Consider the following 10,569-nt stretch of genomic DNA (forward strand, 5'->3'; position numbering starts at 1 on the left):
TTGGAAAAATCGTGACCTTTCCTTGACCTTTGTTTGGTCGACGGTATCAATAAACATAAACACCGAATTCCGGCGCGATTTTTCCCACCAACCTCTGCTTGGAGAGTAGCCATTTAGTTTATAGAGGTCACGTATATTACATTATTTTGCGATCTTGTCACGTCAGTTTGACCGCAAGCAAAAGTTTGCGAAAAATCGCGAAGTCGCCGCAATAATTTGTCGCCAACAGGCGCGGCCCAGTGAGCTGAGATAACCGCTTATGATAAAAAAAAAGCACTGATTAGTCTCAATCGACCTAACGCCTGTTAAGCCGATCTACAATTAATGAGATCAAAATAAGGGAATTACAAGTATTTTATTAGCGGTCTAGAGAGCAAGGGAACGCTTATCGGATGAGACTGGAGAATTCTTGGAATAGCAGGGGTTGTGGGCGAAAATGGCCGGGAATTCAGTCCACAGAAAGGTTACATTTCTCTCTTCCATAGGTCGGAATCTCTATTTCTCTGGTAAGTTATCTGTCTATTTTGCCAATTTCTTCTATTTTTTCAGCCACCTATGGAGTCTGGTGTAGACAATAGTAATAGCGTACATATAGAACATGTAGTAGATAGACTGGACACGGACAAAGACGAACGATGTGGTTTATTACCATTTGATGGCATGTGTGTGCAACAGTGATCAGAGAACAGTGGAATCTAACAACGACGGATGGCACATAAAACCCGCTGAATCGCTTGCAGAACTCATGCTTTCTGTGGTTTGCGACCAAATGACTTTTATAGCAGCACTATCAGTTTGAACAAGTGAGTGCCATCAAAAATTATCTTTTAATCTAGCAGCTTCTTTTGCCTGTGACTGAAATACCATCGGAAAGAAAGCACACTGTAAATCCCCAAAAATCCCATCTCGTGGAGAATACAAGTTGTGCAAGAGTCAAGTTCGTCCCATAACTTCTCAATTCCCTGTGCGTCACAGAGGCGACGCCTTGCGGTTCACTTCTGCACTGCTCTGCCAACCGCGCTCTATGCTCTGTTTGCAGGTGTGGAAAGAAGTTGTTTGCTCTGTGTAATTGATTTACTGCTCGCGTGAGTATCCATAAAGAGAATGTTATCTAAACACAACACGTGTGGCTATGGGGGCAACTTGCTACTGATGTTAGCGTAGGAAAACATGCCCTTGTACTATTCATTTTTATACGTACTTAGACCTTGTTGATTTGATTATATGGATTACATCCGCGCGCGCATCAATTTTCGCTCGGTTACGACCATACTGTAGATCAAACAAAGCTGCTGCAAAAATGATTAAATCTATGCCGTTAGCAGCCAGCAATAACGGAAACGGCTACTAATGTCGTAGAATGCCAAAGTTAACGTCAAAGAGCGAGATGTGAAAGAACAAAAGTTCGGTATACCATACTCTGTCACGTGTATAGTCATTTGTTCAACCTTCCTGATCACTTAGACTTTATAATGAAGGCAACCTTTTTCTGGCCAACTTTTCTTTCTTCACACGTTTGCATCAATTTTGGGGTTCCCAGAGGATTTCATCCATATAACCGAAGCAACATGGCCTACCAGTCGTACCGTACAACTTACAGCGACAAAATACAATGAAGAAATATATATCAAGGCGTCATAAGAATACCAAACCCAGACGTACTTCTTTCTCTCTTGCGAACAATGTGCATCAAATGTTATGCAGTAGACTAACCTCCAAACGCATACAACACGGCAGTCTCTTTCACAGGCAGTTTAAGGCCTGTGACACCTGTAGATTCTCAGTCGAGCAGTTATATGGGCATAACTTTTGATGTAACCATCTGTTTTCAACAATTTTTGGCCAGTTAACGTAATTCACCCATATTCAAAATATGATGACAAGAAAATTGTGGATCCTCAATATTTTGGGTTTAAAAAATCATTTTTTAGTAAAAAATAGGGATGCTATTAAAATGGGTCTGTGCCCACTATGAAATGATTGTCTAACTGAGTCATATTTTCTGGAGTAATAGATTATATCTCTGTGATATCTAATATGCCTGGGGATCTTGCCGCTATACCTAGGTAAGGCTCAATTTTGGGGCAAAAACAGAATTTTTTTACAATTTTTTGGTATTTTTCGTACAAATATCAATACAGCCACGGAAATCAAAGACATTGCAAGAAGACCCGCTTGATTTCTGAAGGTCTAAGGCTTAATGAACCTAAATCTGCCCAAAACTCGTAATAAAACTGGTGCCCTGATGTGGGCAGGGGCCGACGAAACACTACTTACCCTACAAGAACTGCGCCCAAGTAAGACATGTTTGACTGTACGTAACATTAACCGATAGTAAAATATGAATGTTTTATGTCTGTATCTGTTAAATCGCTGTTGTATCAATGCGAAATTTCGCAAGCAGTTAGCCTTATAAGGCATCAGTCAACTGCCATACAATCATTTTGGGCTAGAAATACCGATTTATAGCATTATTTTGCTGTTTCCTTGAAGTATGAGCACCTCGCTGTTTTCCCGCCACTCCACACCCCGGGAGGTCGGAACACATGTTCGGACTGTACCACTTGCAGCTCTCGCGGGGGTGCCCTTTTGTTAACCGCTTCTAGTTATGCCGATATTTGATAAAAACTAGATCAATATCTTTAGCATTCAACATTAATAAGTCTCAAGAAAAGTAGTTAGTGTGGCCCGTGCATCGTAAGTTCCTGTTTTCGCAATGTAACATTAGGTACTGACATTGGACCGTTCTAAAAACGCTCCGGCCCGGCGGGGTTACCTGAGGTCACGCAGTGGTTCGAATTTCATGTTCGACCAAAATTGTCACAGGCCTTAAAGTGCCCGTGTTCTGAAATATGTCTTACGAAGAATGATATTCGTAGTTGTCCAGAGACCAGAGGCTCTCCCTTCTCAACTGTACAATGCTCTTCCTTCTCCGTCCTAGGGAAGGCTTCACGGGTTTCAGCTCCTGCTCTGTACCCAGTCCCAACCACGCGCGTATCCCTCCCCCGTCCTTCCCAGCTCGTATGAGAGCATCGGACCGCAAGCTGGCCGCCCTCAGTCTGGTATCAGGGTCCGGTTCGGGCCACAGCGGAGCCTTGTTGACTGTTGCCGGCCTGTACGTATACAGCACACCGTTTTGGAGCAGACGGGACATCATATCAGACGTGTATCCACTAGCGGGGAACATTTCTATGGGCCCCTCTCCCGGCCAAGTGCGACATCTAGTCTTTGTCTCAGCTACGGTAGGTATGGGAGATTCAACATCGGTAGACTCCACGATAGCGGTGCGTTCGTCTCCATCATCACTCTCCTCGTTGACAGCACTCTCAGTTTCTTCGATCAGTGTATGCAGGGGTATCTGGTCCGGCTTGGACTGAGGTGCAAGCGATTTTTTCCTAACACTGCTCTTTGCACCTGAGGTGATGTCAGTGTGAGAAGCTAAGCTAGTAACAAAGACTTGCGAGTTCTTTCGTTTTCCTACTTGTGGGAAAGCTGTGGAGTTAGGTAGCTGAATGTGGCGTTCCGGCGTTAAAGCTGTTTCTGTGCATTTCTTCAGTATCGGAAGGGACCTGTCTTCCTTGGAGGGTTCCTCTTCTTCTACGGAGTCGATAGGCCGGCGGGGCGTTTCAACACCGACTACAGTAGGGAATTTTGTTTCCGTGTGGTCAGTACGCCCTGAAACACCGCTTTCACTTGTGCGAGGCAGTTGTGGAAAGTGGACAAACTTCTTATGGCCTCTAGACCTACCCGACCTTTCGTCCGTCGTTGTTATTTTTGACAGACTCTCCCGTATCAAAGCCATTGCTTTGCGCATGTCTTTCTTGAAGGTACGTCTTTCCCGGCGAATGTTCTGTAACGTTTTCTCGTGTTCTTTCTTCACAACGTTGTTTTGTTGTTGGTAGACTCTTTGTCTCTTTTCTGTGGCGACTCTTTCGGTCCAGGGTGTCGGGTAAGGTTGCTGGTCAGTGGAATGATCTTTGTCAGTTGGGGTGGGCACTCGACGTTTTTCTCGGCGGCGACGACCAAAGTTTTTCTTGACAGTTAACATGTTGGTTGTTGTGCATGAGACACTGGTACTGGTACTGAGTTGCTAGTGTTGCAAGTGCTTTACAAACATCGCAGTGGTTTCAACTTATAACAACGACCAAAGTCCCGCGGCCGCCCCTGGTGATTTGTTGTCGCTGTCGTCAGAAGTTCTAGCTTGACATCTACCTATGTTTGAAACACAACAAAAGTTTAACTTCTCAAGCTTTAGACTGTAACTGTATCAGCTGGCAAACGTTAAACCAAGACAACCACCCCTCCTCTTAGTGTTTGGACATCAACAAATACGCGTGAAGAAGACAGCTCAGAGATATCACGATGGCAGTTTAAAACTTTAAGCAACAGTTTTAACCTCCCTTGGATACAAACGTTGATCACATCCAAGATCGTCCGTTGGCATACGTGCCAAACAAGTTGAGAGTAACAGTCTGAAGATTGCATTAAAGCATAGGTCGTAGCCCTAAAACCGTGATAACGAGTGCCGTCGCAACGTTCCGAGAAGATTATTACGTCAACTCAGAGAAATATCACGATGACAAAACAAGACAGCCCGACCTTTTGTTGTCCTATTAAAGCGTCATTAAAACTCCAAACTCTAAGTCACCTGCATGCTATAGACGGAAAGCCTGCTCACCTTTGGTTTGTATCTATTGATGCCATAGTCGAATGACGATGAATTTACAGCAAGGAAAAGTTACATGTGAGGAACGCGAAAAATACACGCTCCCCCAAAAGCACACCGTTGCTGTTATGCGCCATAGATAACAATCAAAAAGATTTGTTGCCCGAGGTTTCCATGAGGGCAACCATTGGTATCGAAGGCCCGGGCTGTCTGAACTGTGAGCCGGGGGCTTAGGAACCTTTTTGTGTCCGTTACCCGGGTACACCCTTTATCCAGGTAATTAGGTTTTTATCCACACCTAGCCGGGAGGTAAAGAATCTGATACTTCAGTATAGTACACATCCATTGTCAGGTTGTAACAAAATTAGTTACTTTGTGTAAACAAACAGCTTTCCTGATTATTGAACATGAACCATTGACCGAAGAAGTGGCAAGTATCGTCTGATTGTGACGTAGGCAGCCGCCAGGTGCCGTTTTTCGGGTCGCTTCTCGGGGCAACTTTATTTGGACCGCTATTAGCAAAACAAACAAAAATTACTGCTAGATAAACAAGACAAACTGTGGGAGGGATAAGAGTTGGTATGATAGTCAACAAAGTAGACGGTTGAATAGGTTATTAATGATATATACAGAGGGAAATTTATGATAAGTAGCTCTAGAAAGCTTTCTACGAGAGATGATCAGTAAGGTCTGGACCTCATCATGGAACTAACGCGCACAACTCACATTTTGGGGCATACTTAAACAGTATGGAGTCTTTTATGGTCTTGATTTATAACCATTGACATCATTAGTTTGCACTTGACGTCGATTTGAAAATCAGTAGGTAAGGGGTTAGAAAAACAAGGGTGAACTGTGATCAGACCTGTGTGGGTCATGTTCCTGATGTCATAATCTTCGAAGACATTTTCCATATATTTGATAAGGATTTCCTTCGTATTGCATCATTTCTTACCTGTCTTCAAGAAGAGCAAGTTGACCCGCAAATCTCAGGTCACAACTCAATTGTCCATGTTTTCCCATTTCTCTCGCCTATCGTTACTGGGTGTCGCCTGTAAAGTCATGATCACAAGTTGGTAGACATTCATAAAAAATTTTATACTACGTGCCCCAAAATTTGAGGTGTGTGCATTATTTCATGGTGAGGCCGAGAACTTCTTGAACTTTTTGACATCACGTCTTATTTTCAAAAGTTTAACATATTACCTAGTCGTCGTTATACATTAAAATTTATCTGCACCTGCTGTTCACTGAATCAAAGCAGCAAATGAATCGACGAACAGGGTATTGACAATACTTTTTATAATGTCAATAGAGTATCAATGCCCTTCTTTGTGTTAAACTCTTTTTTAAGGAGCAAAGTATTCTTCAAACACTCCATATACTGAAGCCTTAAAGTGGATCGTGACTGGACTCAACATGTCCCACTTCAAAGGTAAGAACTTGGCAACAGTGAAGGCACTGTGACATTCGTTGTAGGCCGATTTTGTTGATGTCGCAGGATTTTCACACAGGCTGTGACAGAACCAACCACCTATAAGGATCTAGGACAGGTTCGACGGTAACAAGGCAACTGAAATTTGTACGGGAAATGTAGCCTCCACCAGGCCGTCCTACGGGGGTACAGGGATAGTATAATTGGGCAAAAAAATCGGAAAATTGGCTAGAAAATTGTCGGCTGATCAACTCCTCTGTTAGCAAAACTCCTCTGACAAATTATTCTCCCTATAACAGCCAGCGTAGTAAGTCTGGTAGAGACTTTGGGAACTACACGGCTACCACACGAATGCTCGTTTGTGATTGTACGATGAAAAGGATTATAACGTTAGTTCTTGATCACTCTCTTTCTTATGTCGAGGGCTCGCCTCCACTCGCAAAGAAAACAGCTAAAAGTTACAATACAAATCAATGATGATGACAGTCTTTATTGTACATTAATGCACTATCGGGCTAAGTACAGGTCACCTCACCTCGTCCCATGCTCATCAGATACAAGTGTCGTAATAAAGTACACATGGTGACATTGGGAAAACTTGTAATGCTAATCTAAAACATGAATTCTAAAACTACTCTTAACTATATACATTTGTTCGGCTTGAACTCGTCTCTTAGTGATGTTGCAAGTGTAGCTTAAGATGTGTTTGTGTAATATACTCGTAGTATGATCCAGAGGTGTGCGGTTGTGCAATAACAACGACACGGCAAATCTAACACAAAATATCTTCGCATGAAGACGGTGTATGTTGTTCTCTATCTTTGCCCTGAAGGGAATCTTCATGTTTCTCTCTCTAACGCAAGGTCCTTTTGTGTTTCCTTCTAGAGGACTCGTTTGTCAATGAACATTTTACATTTTATTTCTGTGTTTCAGACATGTAGTTGTCCCTATACGTCTCTCCCTGTCGGTGGTTCTTTCTTGTCATCACCGACGTTAGACTTATTAATGGTCTCGGGATCTCTTCCCTCCTGTCCTTGCTTGTCTTCTTCAACGTCGTAGGCTAAAAAGAAAAGTTGTAAACATGCGTTGACTAATGAATTGTAGCTATGATACGAAAACATTAATGTTATAAACTATTTTGTGTTGAAAAGATCATACGATAATATGGACATTGGTACGTCCATTTTTTGGTGTGTTACTGTGTCTGTTTTTACGGATATTTGTGATCATAGCTTAACCTCTGAATGGATTGTGATGATGTTTGGTATGTAGGTATATGTCGTTGACCCGAAGGTTTTGGATCCCCTAGTGTGTGACCTTGGTACTGCAGAGGAACTTTTGTTTCTGTATCTTTTGTCCTGAAAATGCTATGATGTTATTTTTTGGTTCCATGCCACAAAGTTTTAATGTAGCTATTGTAGTGAAGAATTAGTGTAGGTTTGAGTTTCCTAGCAGCTTGCTTTGGAAATGAAAGATCAGTTTTATTAAAATTGAAAAATGAGGATAACTGAAGAAAGAAAAGACAGCTTTGCATGCTGATTAATGTGGAGCTAGCCTAGACAGAGATATACGAAGTGAGATGAAAATTATGCAAATTAGGGAATGATTTACATAATCAAAGAGAAAGGAATTGAGAAGCCTACCTTGCTCTATCTCTTCATCGGAATCGTCGTCATGCGATGGCAGCATATCGTGGCCATCCTCTTGTTTGCTTGGTATGCAGGTAGCTTAGAAGAAGATATATACACAATGAGATGAAAATTATGCAAATTAGGGCTTAATTTACCTAACTTATGAGAGATGGAAATTGAGAAGCCTACCTTGCTGTATCTCTTCATTCCCAGTCGGTTTATCGGAATCGTCGTCATCCGATGACATCACATCATCGCCATCCTCCTCTTCTTCCACCTTCTCCCCATCGCCGTCGCACCGGAAGCTGCCGTGCAGGTGTTGCTGTCTCATGAGGAACAAGTCGTATGCCGTGTCCACCCCCAGCCACACGTGCAGCCTCCTGGCCTTGTGTGCGCGGAGCAACTCGGTCCCCGGGCCGACCGGAGGGAGGTGAAGCGGCCTATCCTTCCCCTCTTGCTCCTTCCTTGAGGTGTACAGAACATTACTGATCTTGTTCATCAGTCCGTTGGTGTAGCCACTCACCCCTTCTAGTTTTACGCTCTGGTCTCCTTCTGGCTTCTCCAAAGGAGGTAATTTTTGGATAATGCTCAGAATGCCTGATAAATTTCTCTTACTCTGCGACAGTGATCCCGAATCTCTGTCATCTAGAAGAACCGGGAAAGTCTGTGACGTATCCCGGTGACTCACTGCCATCGGACGCCGCTTCAATTGTAGGTTACTTGATGAAGTTATTGGTCGAGAAATGTCCGGTAGAGAACTCTTTGAGTTAGCTCCCTCTTTCCTACTCTGCGATGTTAAGGAATTCACTGACCTTAAAGGCTTTTTACCAGTAGCTTGAAGTTCCGGAGTCTGATTTTTCGGTCTAGCTGTAGAAGCTGTCTTATTGTCGTCTGAGCATTTTTCCTCTGCTGTGTTTTTCTCACCAGATATTTTGACACCTGTTACCGCTATGTCCCATTTTGAACTCTTTACTTGAGGCAGTTTTGTCGTCTGATATGTAAGGTCATCAAGACTCTGTCTACGCTGTTGATGTCGGTATGGCTTTAACGGAGGATAGCTCCCTCTTGCTCTCTTCTTTCGAGAACGCTGGAGTTTCTGAGATAACGCATCTAGTCTCCGAAGTAATGCCTTCTTCTCCACATTCGTGTCTCTCGACAGCATTCTCTCCTCGTGCCTGATGATTCTCAGCCGTTCAACAAAGTCGATTTGAGCCACGTTGTTTCGGACGGCCAATAGGCGTTGTGCATGGTCCGGGTTGTTTGCGGTGGTGTAGAGCCTTCCCACAAGAGGGCGGTCAGCCAAGCTGAGGAAGTCAAAGTCAGAGCCGAGGTCTTCCTCAGTCGTGGATGAAGGTCTACCCTGGTCTTCTTCATGACGGAGGTGTACGTGATTGACGTCTGTCTTCCGCCGGTGCTCCTTAAGGGCAGCGTCATATTTAACTCCTGATGACATCCTATCACCTAGGTTAACTCAGGCTGTCGCCTTACAAATCGGTAGTTAAGACAACACGAAAAAATGATTACAACTTGGCGCATGTCCCTGTAGCTCAATTGGTAGCGGCTTCACAGTTGAGCACATAGTTCCAAATAGTTAGTAACTGGGAGGCTCCGGTTCGAGTCCTAGGAATGGTATCCTGGTTGGAGCTGCACTGTCTTTCGGAAGGAATGTAAAATGTGTTCGAAGAGATGCCTGGATAATGGTATACATCACAACAGCCTCATTACTCAGATATGTACCTACCTACTGGCTGTAATGATACAACTGGTCCAGAAGGAGAAGTTGAAACGAGCAAGCAAGATCTGGAACGCAACAACTGTGTAACACAAACTCTGCTGTCCGGGGCTGAAAATGGCCCCTCTAGGAGGCCGGTGGATTGAGTGGGCTGCTATAAGTGAGATTTTATCAGGCTACAGAACGCGTACCTCTGCTGCGTTAATTACTGTCCTCGAAAATCTCCGATGGAAAATCCTTCCTACGGAAAGTAGAGTTTGTCACCAATAGGCACAGCACACGGTATACACCATGACAAAAGAGAATGGTTGTGCCAGATACTTTTGCCAACTGGATGTCTCCTTCTGTCGGAAGAATCACTCACAAGATACGTTTGCTGCTTAGCTGTGACCATGTTACACTTTGACTAGTGAAGTGTCACTAAATGTTTATGTAACACACCTTCTTTTCTTGTCAGCAACCGTAATCCATGTTCGATTCCCGATAATCGACATGGTAACATAACGATGTTTCCTCATCATGTCACCATGATTACATGATCCATCAGATTACACACAAGGATAAGAGGACAATAAAAATATTATCTCGTATTGTTATTGTTATATAGATTCTTTTGATTAAAGCTCTCCCAATGATGATACTATTGTCTCTCATAGAGCATTCAGTTCCCACGGGGGTTACATTTTTATGCCCTTAGAATAAGAGATATCATCAGAAATGTGGGTTAAGTAGTATAGTTTTTGTGATTATTTTGTTACGGATGTCTTGGGCTATTCCTCATGCCAAGAGATATCTTGAAGCATTGTAAGAGCAAACTTTAGTCTGTCGTCGGAGGTTATAATCACCTTGGACTATCCCAAAGGGTGTCTCTCAAACAAATCTTTTTACGCTATGTGTGGTTTGCTGTTTTTTTAGTCATACTTGTAGGTCTTGTATGATAATCCCATTATAAAGTCAAGGGTAACGCAAAATTAATTCAATTTAGAACACAGTGACTTCGTAAACGTGTAGCAGGCCAGTAAGACAGCCCCGACAAACCATGTACTGCAAAAGTGTTCAAAAAGTCAATGGTTCTGATTGAACATAGATTTATTCAAAACAGTAC

The sequence above is a fragment of the Branchiostoma floridae genome, chromosome 1 (genome assembly GCF_000003815.2).
Source record: "Branchiostoma floridae strain S238N-H82 chromosome 1, Bfl_VNyyK, whole genome shotgun sequence".
Classification (NCBI taxonomy): Eukaryota; Metazoa; Chordata; class Leptocardii; order Amphioxiformes; family Branchiostomatidae; genus Branchiostoma; species Branchiostoma floridae.